Source organism: Cynocephalus volans, chromosome 10, assembly GCF_027409185.1.
Source record: "Cynocephalus volans isolate mCynVol1 chromosome 10, mCynVol1.pri, whole genome shotgun sequence".
Taxonomy (NCBI): Eukaryota; Metazoa; Chordata; class Mammalia; order Dermoptera; family Cynocephalidae; genus Cynocephalus; species Cynocephalus volans.
In genome coordinates this window covers 13,946,749-13,968,651 of record NC_084469.1, presented here as the reverse complement: position 1 = coordinate 13,968,651, position 21,903 = coordinate 13,946,749, and the positions used below count along the sequence as shown (strand labels likewise).

Genomic DNA, 21,903 nt, shown 5'->3' with positions numbered 1-21,903 from the left:
TGAGAGCCTGGAAATAACCTGCACATATATGATCATTTGACTTTTGAAAAAGGTGTCAAGGTAACTCAATAGGAAAAATGATAAACTTTTAAACAAATAGTGCTAGAACAATGGGATATTCATATGCAAAAAAGACCTTCAACCTCTACTTTATATCATATACAAAAATCAGCCTGAAATAAATTGTAGACTTGAGTGTAAAAGCTAAAACTATAAAAATTCTAGAAGGAGACACAAAAAGTGCAAACCATAAATAATTGGTAAACTGGGCTTCTTCAAAAAATTCTGCTGTTTGAAATATTATCGCCTGATCTCAGCTATACTTTGGAGACTTGTGAAGGACCTGTGAATACATGTAGAGCAAGCTGTAAAGAAAAAGTGACCATAGCCTGGAGAATCCAGGTACAAAATGACAAGAATAGCCTGTGGAGAGAAAAGCCTCCTCAGATTTACTTCACAACCACCCGTTCCCTGGGCTTCGCTACTGGTTCAATCAGAGAGACTTGACTGACACCATCATCCAGTCTCCTAACACCAGCCATCTCAGGTGGAGGGTGGGCTCTGGCATGGCCTCCAGCATACCAGCTGTGACAGCAGTAACCACAGCAGCCCTGACCCAGCAAGACCCATAGAGGCTCTAGCTTCACTCGTGTGTATCCTGAGACACTGGGTAACACCAACTAGAAATGGGAAAAATTGGATTGATGAGAGACAGCAAACTGGCAGGAGCCAGCAGATAATTTCCTCTCCATCCCTCACCTGTAGACTGTTCTGAGGGCTTCACATCCAAATGAGATGTGTTTTCTTATGAAGCTTTTGCTAGTTCAGTTACAAACCACCTTTATGTGTTTTCCCTTCTTTTTTTTGACTCATTTTCCTTTTTCCTTCACTCCTGAGGTTGTATTTCCCAACACCCAGTAGAACATTTGCAACTGGCTTTACCTCAAGCTTTGTTTCCACAGGCTAAAACTAAAGGTAATAATAACCCTATGATGAAGTTGGAACTATTATTATTCCCTCCTTTTACAAACAAGAAATTGAGGCACAGAAAGGATAGGTCTTACAGCTTGGAAATAGAGCAGCAGGATTTGAATTCCAACCCAAAGCCCATGCTCTTAACAACTCTGCTATTATTATTCCTAGGGGAGCTTGGTATGGCTGCCTGTCAGCTTCTTCTTCCTAGATTTTGATTCTGGAGACAAGATTTCTTGTCCTCGTTATGAGTTTTGGCACTTCCAGGGTTCATGTTTCATTGGGGCTTGGTTGTGGGACTTCGTTGGTATATTTGTACTGTGAAAAAAGATATGAACCAGTTTGGATGAGGAGCAGTTGTAAGGCATAGCATACTAGAAATAGGAGCTCTAGCCATTCTTAACAGCTGGGTAGACAGATATATTCAGCGAAGGGAACATTTCTGACTGGGACAAGATTGCTCTCCAGGCTGTGATATGAACTAGGGGAACTTTAGACTTCAGCCTGCCTATCACTAGACAGAAAAGAAAGTTTGACCCCTTCCATTCCCCACTCACTGTTAACATGGCAGGTGTGTCTTTGACTGTTAAAGGGTGGCCAAATCTATTACAATGATGACATGTAACAGGATGGAAGCAACCTTTCTAGTTCCTATGCATATGCGTGCACACACACACTTACACACACAAACACGAAGAATACTATTTTTGAAGTTTGAAAGCGTATGTTTATGAGGAAGAAGGTGGAAAGACAATTAATGTTGATTCTATAGTTCAACAAATGCTTATGGATGATCTGCTTTGTAACCTATGTATCCTGTGATAGACCCTGGGGATTCAAAGGTGAATATGATAGGGTCTCAGTCAGGATAACCAACTCTCTTGGTTTGTCTGAGACTGAGGGGGTTCTCAGGGTGCAGGACTCTCAGTGCTAAACTGGGAGAATTCTCAGCAAATTGAAATAAATTGATTACCCTCCCTGTCCCCAAGGGGCTCGCAGGCTAAAAAGGAGGATGGTTATGCAAATGCATGGCTATGAAATAGTGTGGTAGGTGAAATTATGGAATAATAATAATAAGATTATACTTCTATAGCACTTTCTGTGAGCCAGACACTATTTAGAACAAGGTCTGTCTTGGTCCATTCAGGCTGCTATAACAAAATACCACAAACTGAGTAGCTTATAAACAATAGAAACTTATTTCCCATAGTTCTGGAGGCTGGGAAGTCCAAAATCAATGCACTAGCAGACTTTGTGTCTAGTGAGGGCCTAATTTCTGGTTCATAGATGGTGCCTTCTCACTGTGTCTTCACATAGTGAAAGGGACTAGCTTGTTCTATGGGGTCTCTTTTATTAGGGCACTAATCTCAATCATGAGGGCAGAGCCCTTAGATTATGACCTAATCACCTCCTGAATGCCTCACCTCCTAACACCATCATCGAGGGGGTTAGGATTTCAATGTATGAATTTGGGGGGGACATAGGCATTTAGTCTATTACAGTGCCTTTGCATGCATCAACTTACTGAATCCCATAATAGCTCTGTGAAAGAAGAACTATTATAATCAACATTTTACATAGTAAGAAATGGAGGCACTACTAAAGGGAAGATCTAGGATTCAAACCCAGACAATATGTGTCTGGATCTGAGATCTTAACCTCTAAACACTTCTGTAAAGTCTAAGACACAGAATAACACTGAGGGGTGAGTAATTAACTTGTGGGAGACAGAGGTGGGGTCATGGGAGATGAGGTGTTGGGGAAATGGGTTAAAAAGAAGATGCTTGAGAAGGATTTTGAATGATGAATGAAGAATAAACTAGCAGGAGGGAAAGACAAAGACATTCCAGGTATAAAATCTGAGGTTAGGACATGGGGATGGGAAATGTCATCTGTGTTGCTGGTGGGTCACTCCCAGTGAGGGTCCCAATGGAAATTTTCTGAGCTCTGACCCTCATAGTGGTATGTTTTCTAAACCATGCCAGGACCGTGGGAAAGAAGCCTGGAGAGGTATCAGGGCTGACCATCAAGGACCTTGCTCGCCATGATAAGGAGCACAGACTTTAACCTGTACACAACAGTGAAGCACTAGAGACCTTAAGTCAAAGCTGAGATTTGCATTTTTAGAGAGTTACCCTGGTAGCAGCCAGAGGATCATTTGAAAGGGGAGGGGTGTGAAACAGTGACAGGAGATAACCAATACGAAGCTCTTGAAAAAGCTCCTGTGAGAGTAGATGACTTCAAATCCAGCATGTAGCAATAGGGATGGAAAGGGCTGACAGATGCAAAAGATGAAGGAATTAAAATGGACCAAACTTGGTTAGTGATTAGATGGAAGACTAAGGGGATCAGAAGATGACTTCTGTGAGCCTTGTTGATTGACTGGGTGCATGATGGATCCACCAGTAATTAAAAATAAATAAAAAAATAAAAATAAAGGAATGCGGTAGGAAAGGTGTGTTCAGAAGGGGAAAAGATAGTGAGTTTGGCTTTCCACAGCGTGACTCTCAAGGGCCTATAGGAAATCTAGATAGTATTATCTAATCCAAGTATTCTATAAAAAGAAGGAAATAACCTCCCCCAAAGGCTACTTAGTTTTCTGACCAAGAGTGAAATAATAATAATTATAAGGGAAGTTATTAGAGACAGTTATGAAATAAATAGAAAGCAGAATAATTATTATAATAATAATTCACCATCCTTTGGGTTGACCCTGATGTAGAAAAAATTTAATACATTCATTTATGATAAGGTATCAGGCTTAATTTATTATTCCTGCTGAGAATGTTTGTATTTTATAAAAAACAGCAATACTTAACTGAATCCATGATGAAAGAATTTCAGGTACTCTAATCCTAGGGGTGCAACAATTTTAGGTGGCAATGAGCCTTCTAGAACCCTTCAAATCATAGTACATTTGCAGCTGCTAATTCCAAACGCATGAGTGTGGGGGTAATTTTAGCAACTGGAAGTTGCCCTAAGTTCTATACATGGATTCTACCCCTATACAAAGTACCCCACAAAAAATACTTGCATGTTTGATTCAAAACATTTAAGTTTGTTAGGATCTCAGGATCAAAATCATAGAACATCACTTACTCCTAATCAATATTGAAAATAATCCTGATTATTTGAATCATCTCTGGATTAAAGTGCATGAACAATGATCTGGATTACCTAATGCACTCTTTAACAAAATAGCTTATTGTAGTATCTCAAGAATACATTGATTGAGCTTAGCACATCTTCCTGGAAGCAATCAGGAAATAGAAGGAATGGAGATCGAGGGAGACTAAGGAAATTTCCCAAAGACACAAACTTAGCCTGGGAATTGAAAAAAGTGTCCTACTATCCTGACATTTCTCCAGTCCCCTAACCAGTAGGCAATTCTGTCTTCTTCCTTTTAGAATGCTATCATTTGTGAAATAGCCAAATGACATGGGAGAATGATCCTGCTCTTGTGATTGAGTGGCCTGGGGATCCTTTCTACTAGGCAAAACTTCACCCATCTCTCAGATTTCCTAACTTTGGTTTTTATTTAGAGAAGCATGCTGCTCACTGTTCTAACATCATCCATCTTTGTCAGCACCCAAGGCCACAGCTTCGTCTGATCGGCCAGTGATATACTGCAGAGAGAGTGCACCAAAGACATCAAACTCTATATGACATTTATATGGACTCTGAACTCACCAGAGATGGATTGATGCTGCCATAAAGCCTTGTGGTAGCCAGGCAAACAAAAGACTAGGGAGACTGCTTGGGGGTGGGGGATAGAAAAAGCAGTATTTTTCCCATTCACTTTCCCTCTTTGCAGAGGTTGGCTTACATCTTATTTAGGAAATAAAGAAATCAAGTAAGTATGGAGATTTCTGGAGCCCAGCACAGAAGCAGACTCAGCCTTGATTATCAATGGTACTCTCTGTGGCCCTGGCTGGGCCAACAACCAGCACAACAAATACCCCACTTTGAACCCAGTGCACCCTACCAACCATACATCTTAATGGAATAAAGACTTAAGAGACATGGATGCAAAAGTGGCAGTGGATTCAGCAAGGGTTTGAAGGCTTGTCCTTTGTGTTTCCTTGGCAGGTGTCCTCAACATCATGGTCATCATATTATTTGTGGACACGCTCACCAGAATGGACAGAATGCTGGCATTCTACTCTGCGTGCCCAGCTTGCAAACTGGATTAGACATAGCAATATGCCTGGATTTGGATTCAGGATTATTAGCATGATGGGATGAATCTTTTCCTGATCCAACAGGTATTTTGTAGGTACTCAGGAACCTGACTGGAAAATGATTTTATACAAAAAACCAGGAATTTATTTTTCATAGCTAATGCTAATCAGTTATGCAAGCACTTAATGTGATTAAGCTTACTGCAAACAAAATGCCTAATGATTAGAAATGGGGCTTCCCCACCCCCATCCTTGTTTCTCCACATGGGTGTGTATGTGCTATTGCAGACCACAGTGTATGTGTTCGTGTGCATTCTTCATGGACTGCCTGCAGCTAACTTTGGAAGATGCAGATTTTTACATGTCATTTAAACCACAGCAACACAGACATTTAAAAAATAATCAGTGTCTAAAAAAGCCCCACATTCACATGAAGAAAGACAATAATAAATTTGACTTACCAGCTTAGGTTGTTCGAGGCAGCAGAGGAACAAGTTGTTGGTAATTGTCCAGTGCTTTCATTCAATAAATCACATTGGCTTTGCTTTCTCCTGTGGCTCAGCCTCTGCGCAAAGCAAGCAAACCTCCTTCCTATTCTGTGCAAAGAATAAAATGCGAACAGGATCACAACAGGCAAGAGCCGAAGTCCATGATCAGGAAGCTACTCTTAATGCAAAATAAAAGAGCAAATGATGCACAGGGAGTGAAGGGGAGAGGGAAACAGCTTGGCTCAGAATCTAGGTGTATTCTCGACACTGCAGCCTGGGGAAGGCTTGATTTCTCAAGCTCATGTGCATGAAGTAAAAGGATGCCATGACTTCAGTGTGTGTTTAGCATATTTTATCTGTGGGACCATTCACAACGGCATGCAGGAACAACAAAACAAGCTTCACGGCAAAGAAGCCTAAATGGGAACTGACTGTCACTCAGGGGTGAGCATAGGGGCAGTGAGTTAGTCGGTTAGCTTTGCACTGCAGCCGGGGAAGTAATATAGCTGGGTTTCTGAGAGCCTATCCAGCAATCTGTGACTGCAAATTATCTACAACTCTTCTGGGACCAGAAGCACACAGGTGGCAGCCACATCCTCTCACCACCTGTTCAGTCCCTCACAAGCTCCCAGCAGGAGCCAGGGGGCATCTTAAGAAAATTCTGAATGTAGTCAGGGCTACTTAACCTGTACTCTGGTTTTTGTCTGAGCAGGTTCTGAGAAAGGAGTCAGCAGACATGGGACTTAGGAGACCAGGAGGCTTAGTCTCAGGAGGAAGATTCCAGTGCTGCTTCTATGCCAACCATACATGTGCGTACCTAGCTCCTTCCTGGCGTTATGCTCTATGTGACTAACAAAACACACAAAGCGGATTTCCTAGAAAGCTGCATATGTAGGCATTTTTCATGTTTCTGTCTGAAATAAAGTGGCAAATGACCTTCACAGGCTGCTTTTTATGTTAGGGAGGCCTTGCTGATTGAGAGCACATATAAATAACACACACACACACACACACACACACACACACACACACACACACACACACACACACACACACACACACACACACACACACACACACACACACACACACACACACACACACACACACACACACACACACACACACACACACACACACACACACACACACACACACACACACACACACACACACACACACACACACACACACCCCTAGCAACAGCATTAGAAATCTTTTTAAAGCTCTATTCAGATTCTCTCTTTGCCAAATGAATGCTTATCTGCTGTGACTTCTACTAGGCACTAACTCTGGTCTGTTTTTCTTACCTGGAGCCAAATCAACTCCTGAGTTTTGAATGTGATGCTGTAGCAAATCAGGAGAATGTCTTTTGGTCATAAACAAGAGGGTGGAGTGCTAATCTTTAGCTTGGTAATTACTTAGAATCCTAGGAATGGCATCTTGTATTCCTGACAATCTTCCACTTTCTAAAGACATCACCTCCCCTTGGCAGCTCACTCACTCCCAACAAGTGGCTGCTCTGGAGCTGGAGTATGAGTCAAATCTCAGTGATTCATAAACCCGGGTATTCAAAGGAAGAGCTCAATTTAGCTTTTCACAATTGTCTTACTTTTTCTTTTCTTCTTGGAAAGGCAAAATTTCTCTCTCTGGAACATTTATTTTCCTTTTCTCTCCTTGGGCTTATTTGTCCATGGAAGCATTGCTATAAATAATTTAATTTGAAGATATTCATACCTTTGAGGTTCAGAAGGCTTTTTTATTTATTTTTTTCATCAAAGATTAAGAAAGAGTCAGGCTACCTTTTTGCAGTTTAAGCCTAAATGGTTGTCAGGTAAAACTTTAAACTTTACCTTTCTGTCCAGAAAAACTTTGACTTAATGCAGATTTACTCAAATTCCATCTGCGGGGGTAAATTGGGTGACTCTGAGTAACTCTAGGTTAGGGGGCTGCTTTCTAAGGGTCATGGGGTCAATCTGCTTTGCAAACCTAAGGGGATAATGCCTCTCGTGATAGTAACACCACTTCCTGGAGCAAATATTCAAGTCTGAGTCAAAAAGCTCATGGCCCTTGCAAGGGAGATTCATTCACTCATCCACTCATTCGTCAATCCACTCTTCAATGGACATTTATTAAGTACTTAGTAGGTTAATACTCCATGCCACATACTTTAATGTTACCCAAAGCCTATTGATGAAGTATAAACTTCTTGACACATCTTAGCAAAATTCTGCATATTTTGGCCCTGACTACCCCTCTAGCCTAATTTCTCACCACCTGCCTACTTGCAATGCACGCTGTAGCATTTTTGAATATCTTTCTGTTCTTGGACATGCCATACTGTCTCTTAACTCCAGGCATTTGCATATGATGTTCTGCCTGCATGCTCAGTCCCCTTTGTCTGATGATCTCCTGTATAGCCTTAGAGTCTTGCCTTAAACATCTCCTCTCAGGGATATTTTTCTAGCTGCTAGGCTGTTAGGTTCCCCGCTCTGTGGTCTGAGAGTGTGGCAGCTTCTACTCTCCTATTGTTATGTCCATCACATTTTATTGTACTACATGTTTAGCATCAATCATCCCCATTATAATACATCCTCATCACACTGTGACAGTTTAAGTGTGAAGTCTCTTATTCACTGCTGTATTTCCAGTGTCTAGCAGAGAGAGTTCCTGACACATAATAGAAGACATTCAATAAATATTTAGTGTTTTCTTGAAGTGCTTAGCATGTATTTATTACATGAATGAATAAACTACCTCAAGGAATAACTGAGGTCTCAGAATTGAAAGGAACATTAAAGTTCTCTTGGTGTGTCTAAATTTTCTTGTCAAGTGGACGTCCACTGAAGGTTCACCTCCTCCAATTAATCCTTTTCAATTAATATCAACCCATACTGATCACACTCTTACTTTGTCCCCCACTCCCTAGCAGTTTTACAACATGTTCTTGCTTTTTGTTCCTCAGCTGTTTCCTAGAGTTTGTCTCATCTCTGCAAACTGGTATTCTCCATAACTCCTGACATAAGCCTGCAATTATCTGATGCTTGATTCATTGAACAGCAAACGTTTGAACAGGGAGTTAAATGATCAGAGTCTTGTCTTAGGGAGATTATTCTGCTCTTGGGCGAAGGATGGGTTAGATCAGCCAGACCTAAGAAGACCCTGACAATAACTACAGAACAGAGATGGGATCTAAAAGCAGCCTTGTCCTTTCTTTTCCTCCCCCCCAACCCCCCGCCCATGTCATAATACCAGTGTTCTCATCTGGAACACTAAGAATATTTGTTCCATACTTAGAACTTCCCCTCCACCCAATTCCACCCTCACAATTATTTCACTTGCTTAGGTTATTTGTGAACATGTCTCACTGATTAGATTAAAAGCTCCTTTGAAGACAGATTGCAATTTATTTTGTATTTTCCTCCTCCAGTCCCTATACTTCCTAGACTAGTGCCTTGCAGATAGTAAGTGCTCAATAAATGTTAAGAAAGAAAAGCACTTATTATGTGCAAAGCAATGGAAGAAACAATATGGTAGGGAGGGGTACAAAGATGAATGAGGTGTCTTTTCAAAGATAGAGGAGATGTACTTAGTGAGATGTCTTTAGAGATGCCACTGATTACAGTACAAGGAAGAATTAAATAAGTGCCATAAAAAAGTATAAGTAATGTGTTAAGTGAGCACCAAAGAATTATTACTTCCTTCTGGAATGCTTAGGGAAGACTCACAAAGAAGGCTGCATTTGAACTGGATCTGGAGGAATGAAGACCTCTACAGGTTGAAAAGAAGAGATGGGAATGGAGTTAAGGCACAGGGCTCCTGGACTATTTGGGGAATGACAAGAGTCTGGTGGACTGGAGTGAATGGTGATGGGAAGATCTAATGGATCTTGTCTTAACAAGTAGGCAGAGGCTAGGTTGAGGAGGGCGGGAAAGCTATTTTAAAGCATTTGGACTTTATGTGATAGGTGACAAAGGTTTGGGCAGGACAATGTCAGTACAGTTGTTTATGTTCCCTCTGGTCTAGCCACCACGGACAATGAACTGAAGTGGTGAGAAAACCTGGAATTAGGAAGACACTGATGGTGAGGGCCTGTGCAAATGTAAATTAGGAGAGGAAAGTGGGACACATTTTGAAGGTACAACTTATAGGACTTGTCAATGGTACAGGTGAAAGGAGAGAGAGAGAGAGAGAGAGAGAGAGAGAGAATAAGAAGCTGAAGGTGACCTTTAATGTTTTAACCCACATGATGGCAGATGATGGTGATGTTGATTGATTCCAGCACACATATAGAGATAATTTGGGCATTCGTGCTATGGTCTCTGCACTTTTTAAGGATAGAGCAGAGGGCTGAGCCCTTGGAGGGAAGTGAATGTGCCTTGACTGCTTTGAAGAGCCATTTAGTACCAGGTAAAGAAGTGAGTCCAGGTCTTGACAATGAACTGCCTCTAGCAACATGCCTGGCCATTGCAGGGGGAGTAAGTACAGCGTTTCCCTAGGAAGAACATTTCCCCATTCAGTGTGAGAATCTGCAGTTTCCATGGGAGCTGTTTAGCTCAGTGGAAAGAACCTTTTTGGGAACGGGGAGTTTGAGTTGGAGTTCTGAGCTGCTCCTCACCAGCTGTGTGACCTTGGGCAGGTAACTTCTATCATGAGGCCTCAGTTTTCTCACTTGTAAAATGAGGGAGTTGAACCAGTTAAATCCAAAAGTTCCTTTTAGTACACTGTTCTCTGATTTGTGAAATGCAGTGTTTAAAATTTCAGAATGCTTGTGAAATAGGCCAAAGCCCACCAAGATCAGAAGCCAGTCATCTCCACTCTCCCCTCCAAAATCCTGCCCGTATTTTGAGATTGTCCATATATCACTGCAAATGCATGAGTTCCCTGCTGTTAGTTCCATGTGGTTTGTTTGTAAGACATAAATTTAAACTGATCACTTTCGAATGGCTATTTTCTAACAATTTTTCACTCTCTTTTTCAGCAACTTTATTTTAATTTTTTTTAGGGAGTTCCTTTTCATCAGGATGTCAAAATTAAACTATGAGAAGAAAGTGGCAGCCCCTCACTGTGGTCAGCAAAGAGCCTGGCCAGCCTACTTCCGTTCCCTAATCTCTTGACCTTCCATAGGGCGCGGCTGCTCGATAAGGGCTTCAATTCTTTTTCAAAAATAAAATGTGCCACTTATCAAAAGCTGCTAAAAAGGGGACAAAAAAATAAGAAAAGAAAACTAACACCCCAGGGTGTATCTGAACATGCTTATTATGTGCGAAGTTGTTAGTAATGAATGTGAAACTCTTCCTCCGCCTCCCTCTCAATTTCTAAGCCCCAAAGAAAAGAGAAAAGGGGCGGAGGAGGGCATCGGCTATTCAGTCCAAAGCAGGGCTTTTCAAAAGGTGCAGACTGCTCATAGGCATGTTATTTCTTGATTATTTTGTTTTAAGCACCAGTTGACCTTTCAGACTAAAAGTAACGGTCCCGAAATACCCTGAGAAACCCTCCTTTGGGATTTTTCTCCAGGTCTTGGAGACTAGACACGTGACCTTCAAAAAGATTCTCCGCAAAGAGATGGTCCATACTACTTCTAGTGCAATTCGACGACAGAATGTTTATCTGAACTAATCATGTGAGATTTTCCAGCATCACATTTTTGAGAAATGGGATTCTCTTAAGGAGGTTGCAAACACTTCACTGAAAGCTTTCCAAGAACGGCTTCGTGTGTCCTCTCAGCAGCCTCTCCCCGGGCTGTAGCACCGATGTGATAATCAGAGGCCGTGCTTCTGAAAAGTCTTCTTGTTCTGGCTGCCACCCTCCTTTCAGTCATCATTAGAATTCTCCAGCTATGAATCCCCTATTGTCTGTGAGAGCCCAGGATCCCTCACACCATGCCGAGGAAGGAATGTGAGCCTCCTAGGTCTGGCTCTAAGTCTCAACCTTATCCAACAGGTCACAAAGCCCCATTTATACACAGCTCCAAAGTTTTATCATAATTCTTTATCTGCTCAGCTCCATATATCCTCCAAGGCAGTCAGGAGACGGTTGGTAATGAAGCCCATTTATCCTCATTTTCTCAATTGGCACACTTAAAGTTCTAATATTTATGTTCACACATGTCCTAATTTTGGATGTCAAAGATACTATACTAGACAAGTCTCATTGCTGAAGGGTAATTGAACCACTTGGAAGAGTTTGCCAGAGTCTGATACATGATGTGGTTTGTCATATTACCAATCACTGAATTACAACTAGTTACTTTTGATAGCTCAGTGGAAAATAATAATAAATGCTGCTATTTATCAAATACCTTGTGTGTGCCATGCAGCAATATCACTGAATTCTCACACTCTACAAAGTAGGATTATCTACTTTTTATTGAAAGAGAAATTAAGGTTCAGAGAGATTAATTAACTTGTTTATGTGTACTTAGGGGCTGAGCTGAGACTCAAACCCAGATCTCTGACTGTAAAGCTCGTGATATTTCTCCCTTGCTCCTTTGCCTCTTACCTGAAATACATTTTGTGAGTTGTTTTAAATTAGTGTAACATACTTATTTTTCATCACAAATGTATTAAGAATTATGAATTTGGGGCTATTAAAATGCTTTGGCTAACTGAGTAATGAGGTCTGTTCAGGAATTTGTAGCATGTATTTCACCTATCAATAGGTGGCAGTATTCACCTAAATCTCTCCAAGAGGAGTCAGCACAGGTCGCTTCTCCTTACAACCATCCCCAAGGCCATCTATATTCTTTGATGTACTGGATTTAGTCATAATGAATAGCATGTGCAGTAAATGGGTTATTAACTGGATCTCCATCATGTCTCTGTATAGTGAGATTTGGACTGTTGTGGGTTGTGGTAGAGGACTGTGATCCATCACAGAGATGTTGGGATCTCTCTCCATTTACAACACTCATTTTGGCCATTTCTCTGGGAAGGTCTTTTGTGGGCAATTCAAAGCCAACTATGATTTTTGTGTCTTCACTTACTTTAAGAATGTTGTGCAGAATTCTCAATTTTAAAATGAAATGGTTAATGCCCTAGGATTTGATAATTCATGAACCAGAGAAAGTTTGCTCAGATTAAGACAGCATAGTAATTAGCAGATTACATGGTTTCAACTTTTTCAAAATCCTATTTTACATGTACACCTACCCATCAGAATGTATGAATCCTCACCAAAAGCATGAGAGTTGGAGTCTGTAAGGCTCAATAGATAAATCGAAGTGGTCAAGTTGATGAGTCAGAACACTGTAGGATAAATGCTTTGCTGAATTTCAGGTAGACTCTTCCTCTTCCTCCTCCTCCCCTGCCCATGTTTTCTATTCCTCATCCTCCTGCTTCTCCTTTTTTTTTTGTAAAGAAAATCTTAATATCAAAAATATCTATAGTTAAAAGTATAAGCACAGAATCAGTCTCTATTTTTTAGCTGCCAACGGGAGTCTGCCTAATAGAATTTAGTTTTCTAAATTCAAGAAAACAGGTGTGGTGGTAGATAAAAGAATAAAACAATAAGCTGAAAGATTCTTAGACCTATCTTTAGGCTGCTTTTCCATTTTCATTAGGGACACTAAGAACTGATCATTATCAGTGATGACCAAGAAGCACTTAGAAATCAGATAAGATGAGGAATCCTAACTCTCAGAATGAAGAATTGACTCAGGTAAGATTCTCAGGAGACCAGTTTCTCATAAAAAGAATTCAGATTGGCTGGTAGAGGAAGGAAAGTGGCCTTGAAGAGAGCATATTCACCTCTCTTCTATTCCCCAAATGCAGTGGGTGTCTTTCTTCTCTCTCACTGTAGTATTGTAACTAAGTTAACACTCTCAGCACAGCCCAACTTCATTAGAATTACTTGGGCTCTATCTACTTTCCTTACTGGATTGAAACCTCTATGAGGGCAGGACTCGGGCCTCATTAACCTTTGAATTTCTCTCTCAGCTCCTGGATTGGGACTCTGTGCATGGTAGATCATTTTCAATACATATATGTTTAATTGAACATAATTAAAGATAACTCAGAGGAATGCATTTTAAACTTTTATCTGTTTTTTTAAAAAATTGCAGCTTGGGTGTTGGACACTATGCATGGGTCGTATTTCTTATTTTTCATCTGGTTATTCCATTTCAGAGCAGCATTGGTGACCATAGGCATATCATGCCAAAGCCCACCTCACCCCAGAAACCATTAATTAACTAATTTTATGTCCTTGGCAAGGCTCCTTTATTTTGTAGAATGCCCCGGTCACACGAAGGTTAAATGCAGAGGCAGGCCAAAAAGCAGTTAGAAGGGACATTGAGCGACCCACATAAAGTGTATCATTTCAAATCACTAATATTTCCTGCCTTTGTGGTTTGGAGACTCGATCTGCACTAAAAAGCTGAACATGACAATGCTGTTTTCTAATGGTAGTTATCATTGTTTCCCATATTAGGGCAAAGCTAAGCACAAGAGGAATATTCATCTTCAAAAGCTTACAAAATTATATGCAACCCATTAGGCATATCAGGAGATATTGCTGTGCTTGGGAAATGAATTACCCAGCTGAATATCACAGGCATAATGAAGTTGTCATCAGCAACAGTACAGCTGTAGATGTCTGATTATGTGTTGACTGTGCTAGCCATTCAGAGACACACCAGGAAGGAAATTATTGTCATATTGCCCACCACATTCCCAGCCCTGTCTTCAGCCATAGTGATAAACTTGGCACCCCTAGGAGCACATGGAAAACAACAGTAACAGCAAGCCAGAAAGAAAGAGTATCCTCTTCTGATGGCCTCTTATTCCTAGCATTGCTGTAGTCTCTCCCCTCCTGTGGCTCCAATCTGTCATCTTTTTTAAAAAACGTGACCATGACGAGGAGTATAACTTTAGATTCTAGCCCTCCTAACAAACGTTTTACAACGGGCTTCCTTAGCCTTTGTTAACTTCAAAATAAGCAGCAGTCCAGCAAGAAAGCTTTGACTACATAGGTGGAATTCACAACTTCCACATCAGTCAAGGATGAAGGCAGGCTGAGGTTTTTTTTTTTTTTTTCTGCACATGGGTCTAAGCAGATTGATTTGCAGTGTCTCTTGATAACAACTGGAATCTTCTCAAAGATTCTCTTGGCTTTTTAAAAATTTTTTTTATTTTTTTTACCATTTTCAACCTTTTCCTCTATCAAGTAAGGGGGTCAAACTAGATGATCTCAAAGGCCACTTCCAGCTTTAACATCATGATCTGATGTCAAGAGGGTAACAGAGCACTTAGCTCATAAACACGTGTTATTTATCAAAAACGTTTGCTTAAAGAAAAACAAACTACTGTTGATGTGCCTCACTCAGTAATAAAACACTGTATCTATTCAGGTTCTCTTCGGTTGAAGCCAACAAGATGTTTCTATTGGTGGTGGGACTGATGCTTTCTACATGCTTACAACATAGCACAGGAGCATTTGATCCTTTGATTACCATAGGTGGCCCCGCTAGGTGGGTGGTGATTTGCATGAGGAATCTGGGTAGTCTGGGTAGTCAGCTAAGCCATAGAGAAAACCCTCCTCCTTCCACCCTCATTAATTTTTTTTCTCCTGAGTGCCAATCAAAATGGGTTTTTGTAAACTCTTCCAGGAATATTTCTGCTTGGAGTTTGAGTCCAGGCTTAAGTAGAATTCTAGATCCCCAAAACCAAATTTCAAAAAGGGTCCTCTTACCCTCAGTTAACTGTTAAATAAATAAATTGCTAAAGAGGCTTTTCCTCTTTTCCAGGTCCTCCTTCTCCATTTACTTCACAGACTAAGAGTTTCTTAGATGATATTTGTATGGCAGGCTTGTGACCCAGTCTCCTGCCGAATTGCTCATCTTCCTATCCCCACAAGAAATACCTCACCAATCTGACAAATAAAAAAGCCTCCTTGGTTTATCTTCATAACTTCATGGCATCAAATCTCAGTATTGAGGAGAAAATTCTTTGCAGTTAATCATGGTGAGAATTTAAAACACTCGATAAAGGAGAAGTGAGGAAGTTAATTGTATTTGTATATTCAAACATAATAATGACCTAGAAAGACCTATGGCTGTGTGACAGAACCCAGCAATTAAAAAGGCAGTCTGTACTATCAGTTAAACACTGGACTGTAAATGCCACTTTACCCATTAAAGTGACTCTCAGCTGAAAGAAAAAATTTCTTCCCCTTTCTTCTAAAAACGCTGATCAGGTTTGCTGTACAAATGTCAGGAGCATCTGACCTAATACACAGCAGCAAAAAGGCATTTAATGAATCGGAGAAGAAAGAAAAACAGGAAAAAATACAAAGAAAGTTGAAGTTGTAATAATACTTTTAGGAAGGCTGTAAGTATTCATCTTGTTAAATTTTAGTCTCATCAATATTTTTTGAGTCTTGCCCTCAAAGACGCTGGCCTGGCCCTTTTGTTTCTGGCCTACTTCTGTCTTCAGACTCCCGTCCCACATTCCTTTCTTCACTTCATCCCAGACTCTGAACTCCCATGAGTAGACACCGGAGGGCCTGAATAGGGGTGCTCTGGCCATTTTGTAAGATTGCTCAGCAGAGCTTTTTCAAGGACTGCATGTGCCAAGTACTCAATGTCATTCTTCTTTGTCAGACCTACCGGATGCACCTCGCAGGAGAGCAAGGACATTGAATGGAATTAGAGGCTCAATGGCTTATTCACTTCATTATTTGAAGGGAAAATCCAAGATTTTGCTCAGAGAGAATTAAAAAGACAGCAACAGGCGCCTTCCGTCTGTGCTGCCATTCTAGCTAGGATAGTCTCCTCTTGGTTTGAAAGAGAGGTCACAATATTTCACCTATTCCCCAGATCCTTAACACTTAAATTGTCTGTCAAATACAACCAGAGTTAGTTATCCATGCTCATTGCTCTTTCAGTGATTTACTTTCAGCATCATGGAAAAGTAGGGATTTTCTATGACAGTTGAAACTCCAAAATATATTTACTTCTCAAAGCAAAAACAAACAGAAAACAAACAAACAAAAAAAAGAGAGCCACACTACATATTCACCATCTCCTCCAGATATATTAGTGAGAAAATCAGGCAACTAGGAACATTTATGCTTCATCAACCAAATATTAACTTAGTGGAATGTGGCATGTGGACAGGAGAAATTGTGGCTACTTTAACTGACTGTATTAAAACCAAACAGGCTAAAGAGAATTACATGCAGCCCAGGGAAACACATTTGCACTTGAACAAGAGGAGCTTATTTTGAGCTTGGCAACATTGAGTAGCTAAGACTGAGAGTAGGTCCTTGCCTGAGGGGCAACAGGCATCACACAGGATTCCAGAATTAGAGTGAGATGGTTTTGAAGTTTGCTTGGGAAAAAAATCACTATTGCTTTCAATTAACCTAAAATCATTCTCCTCTTTTTTTCTCTATATCTATACCCCTCTCTACTGCCCCCTTATCTAAAAGGCCCTGAGGTTAAGGATGCTAGAAATGTTATAGATGAGAGTAGCCTAAGCTGGAGATCTGTCATAGGAAAAAGTCCAGTATATTGGAAATGAAATGCCAATTAGTCAGGAGATATGAGTAAAAGACATGAGGTTGCTACTTACTAGCTGTGAATCATTGGCAAGTCACTTGACCTACGTCTTAATCTTCTTATCTATAAAATGGAATTTATAGTAGTGGAAGAGGCTTGAATACACATCACAACAGAAGATATATGAATGGCCAATAAGCATATGAAATGGTGCTCAACATGATTAGTTATCAGAGAACTACAAAATAAAACCACAGTGAGATACCAGTTGATATACACGATGATGACGGCTAAAATCAAGTGTCGTGAGGATGTGGAACAACTGGAATGCACATAGATTGCTAATGGAAGTGTAAAGTAGCATGGAGCCTTTGGAGAACTGTTTGGTAGTTTCTTATAAAATTAAATATAATGTACCTTATGACAAAGTACTACTTTTGGGTTTTACCCAAAAGAAAATAAAATATGAGAGTTTGTGGAAAAATGGAATTTAAAGATAATATGAATCTTCCCATGAACTTTTTGAAGACCCCTCATAAATACCCACTAAAAGAAGTGTACAAGAATATTTATAGCAGCTTTAGTCAAGATAGCCAATTTAGAAATAGTCCAAATGTCAGTAGAGTAATAGATAAACAAATTGCGATATATCTGTTCTATGGACTCAACAATAAATAGGAATGGACTAGTGAGACACACAACTCAGTATGTGAATGCATGAATGTGAATTAATGAATTTCGAAAACATTAGGTTGAGTAAAAGAAGTTAGATACAATAGAATATTTACTGCACAGTTACATTTTCATGAAGACCAAGAACTGGCAAAACTGATCAATAATGATAGAAATCAAATCAGTGGTTGCCTAGGACTGGGCTGGTGGATATTTGATTCGACAGTGGCAGGAGGAAATTTTCAGGCATGTTGACATGCTTAGTATCTTGATTTAGGAATTGGTTAGGTGGGTGTATACAATTACTGAAAAATATCTAACCAAACACAAAATCTATTCATTTTATTACAGGAAAATTATATTTCAATTAATAAAAATTGCTGTCCTAGCTATCCTACATAGATATTGGAAGATCAAATGAGATTTGAAACAAGTGTAACATGCCATTGTAAATTTGAGTTGTTACCATTGGAAAGATGAAACCAAACATAGAGGAGGCTTCTAAGAATGGGCAAGCATATGGAGAAGGGCGTATGGAAACTGAGTGCAAGATCCCAGATGTGAACGCAGGTTGCAGCCCCAGGGCGGAGAGAGCAGGACCGAGAACCATCCTCTTTCTGCCTTAAGGCCTGGGCTGCTATTAGCCCATATGGTGTCTTCGTGAGAATTACAAAAAATAGCCCTTCCTTTCCATTACCATGGCATACTGCTTGGGGAGCAGAGCCTGGATGGGTTTCAGTCTTCTTTGCTCCCTGGGCTAGCCTGTTCGTGTCAGAAATGATCTGCACAGCTCTATGTGAGGGCCCTCCTTAAGGCCTTTGCACATACTGCAGCTGCCCAAAACATTTGCCCCTGTTTTCACAGGGCTAACTCCCTTCATCCCTCAGGTCTTGCCTTTAATACCATTTTGTCAAAGAGGAATATCCTTCCCTCGTCCCCATTAATCTCTATCTCAGCACCCTGTTGTTTTCCTAAAAGCACCACCCCTAATCTGTAATTACTCTTTCTTTAGCTAGTCTTTATCAGTCTCCTCCTTCTAGACAGTGAATTCCACGAAAGCAGGGAATCCAGCCATTGTTCACCATAATACTCCATGGTTTAGCACAATGCCTTGCACATAGCAGGTGCTCTACAAATGCAGGATTAATGACAAAATCAGATGCAGGTTTGGGTGGGTGTGAGGCTGGAAGCTAGGGACTTTCCCAGTGGGTGATCCGGTAGCAAAGGCTAAACAGTTGGAGAGCAGCTGGGAAAAGGAGGCTCAGGGAGGACATAGAGGGTCAGAGGTCTGGCAGGGTGGTGGGATTATGAGAGAGACTGAGAAAGTGGGAAGACTAGAAGCACCTGTGTTAGGGATTAAACTGTAGGAATGAGAAACCAGGTGCTGGGAGAATTGTCAGAGTGAGAACGTGAGAAGAATGACTAGGTGCTTCCTTCTACAGGCTGGGCATAGACTGCAGAGGCAGTGCTGGGCCAAAGTCAGGGTCAAATCAAAACACCTCTGTGAGTGGACAACCAGGCGTACGTAGAAAACCAAACACCTTCTTACAGAAAAGTATCATTTCATTTTAAGCAGACCAGAGCCAAGATGGGAGTGGGGAGAAGCATAGACAGGAGTACTTTCAGGTAGACTGAGGCATGCATTTGGTAGCCACACAGTCAGGCCCATGTTGGGTGATGGGGGTGAAGGATAGGCATATCCACATGGGAACAAGATGTTCTGGACTGAATTTCTTTTTAGAACCAAGATCTCGGGTAGACCATAAATGTGAAGGGGAAATTGTAGAGTTCTAGATTTTGGGAACAGAGAGTGATCATGAAATAATAACACAAATAATAGAAAATAATGGGACCACTCGTAGAGTCCTTTATATCCACCAATTCTTTTGAGCCCCAGAGTACCCTGGGAAGTAGCATGGGAAGCATCTAAATTTACAGATAAGAAAAGTGAGGCCCACGTCTCATGGCTAGAGGGTGGCAGAGCCACTACTTTGTAAAGTATTACCTTCATATAAACAGAGAGTAATTGCTTGCATATAGCACCAATTTCAACTACTTTGCATGGAAGCATATGACTATACATTGAAGAATAATACTGGATTAAAAGCAAAATTACCTTGGAATCCACAAAGCAGTTTATTAACGTGAAGTATCAAATGTACCTTATAATAAGATAGTCTCACATGAGAGCATGATGGAGCTGGATTCATTGTCCATTTTATCCCATAATTGCGCCTTTAAACAATGTGATAAGGATTATAAAGTAAAAAGACTTGCTTGTCACCTTTACTTTCAAATTTCAAAGGTGAGGTACATCCCCAAAATATCATAGGAACCCTTTAATGAACTGTCATCGTAAATCTATTAAACTTATTTAAAATATACTTAAACAATTTATTGTGGAGGACATCTATTATTTTTTTTTCATCCCCGATTTCCCATTAAGTAATCATTTCTCCTACACTCTAAATACATATGGTTTTGGTGAATTTGACCCTTATCAATTCTATCAGTGGCCAGTACTTTTGCTCACCACCTGTGGTGATTGGTTTAGGGATGGAGATGTGTCTCAAGCCAGGCCAATGGGAATCAGCTTCAAGACTTTCCTAGAACTTATGGGAAGGCTATCCATATAATTTTTGTGTCCTGGTGCAAAATAAAAATGAGGTGATTGTGTTCAAAAGTTCTAAAATATAAAGACTTTTCCCTAAAAATATTTTATCGCTAATATAATGTAATCAGGATAATGGTGATACATGAGTAACAACATCAACCTGCAAAAAATATGATATTTTGGTGTCAAGTTTTTACAGAATACAACAGATAATAACCTTTTACTAGTGTGATCCTGATTGACCATAAGATTTTTTTGGCTGACTTTTATGGAAATTCATTTTTTAGGTCATCAAAATTTATAATTTTAATAACTTCATTTTCAATTGATATAATTGAAAACAATATCAGTTGTTCTTTTGTTCTTGGCAAATGAAAAATCATAAATAATTTTTGATAAGAATAATTTAGAGAGAACTTTTCTGCTGATGGAATATTACTGGAGCCATTAAGAATATTTTATAGGCTATAATAATACTTGGATAAATTTTTGATAAATAACTTGCAAATATAAATTTTAATACATCTACACAGATAATTTTTGCAAGATAATTTTTCCAAAAGATTTCATTCTATATAAATCCATGTTGTGTAAGTCTGAATTCATTTTTAAATGTAAATATATACAATGTCATTTTGATGTTTCCTCTGACATTTCCTGTGATTTGTGAAAGTCACATAAGAAACTGAAAGTGGTTTTATGATTTGTTTATAATTAAAAAAGAACAACTAGCACCAATTCTTCTCAAACTATTCAAAAAAATTGAAAAGGAAGGAATTCTTTTAAACTTATTCTACAGTGGCTGTCCTGTGGCTCACTTGGGAGAGTGTGGTACTGATAACACCAAGTCAAGGGTTAAGATCCCCTTACTGGTCATCTTTAAAAAAAAAACAAAAAAAACCCCCCTTATTCTACAAGGCCAGCATTGCCCTCATACTAAAACCACACAAAAACACAACAAAAAAAGAAAACTATAGGCCAATATCCCTGACAATCATAGATGCAAAAATCCTCAACAAAATACTAGTAAACCAAATTCAACAGCACATTAAAAAGATCGTTCACCATGATCAAGTGGAGTTCTTCCTAGGGATGCAAGGATGGTTCAGCATTCACAAGTCAATAAATGTGATACATCACATTAACAGAATGGAGAACAAAATCCATCAACAGAAGCAGAGTAAGCATCTCACAAAATTTGACATCCCTTCATTATAAAATCTCTCAACAAATTAGGTATAGAAGAAAAGTACCTCAACATAACAAAGGCCATGCATGACAAAGCCACAGCTAACATAAAGAACAGAGAAAAGTTGAAAGCTTTTCTTCTGAGATCTGGAACAAGACAAGAATGACCACTCTCACCACTCTTATTCAACATAGTACTGGAAGTCCTACCCAGAGCAATTAGGCAAGAGAAGGAAATAAACGTACCCTAATTGGAAAAGAGGAAGTCAGATTGTCCCTATAGGCAAT

At 39.9% G+C, this 21,903-nt stretch overlaps 1 protein-coding gene across 1 annotated transcript in view; it reads right to left on the bottom strand.

Annotated features, from left to right (window-relative positions):
- Positions 1 to 5,742, bottom strand: part of ANKFN1 (ankyrin repeat and fibronectin type III domain containing 1) — a 163,672-nt gene extending 157,930 nt beyond the window's left edge. The window contains exon 1 of the mRNA XM_063112909.1: positions 5,615 to 5,742. The gene's annotated coding sequence lies outside the window, so the exon portion shown is untranslated. The remainder of the gene's footprint in view (positions 1 to 5,614) is intronic.
- Between the last annotated feature and the right edge of the window lie 16,161 nt (positions 5,743 to 21,903).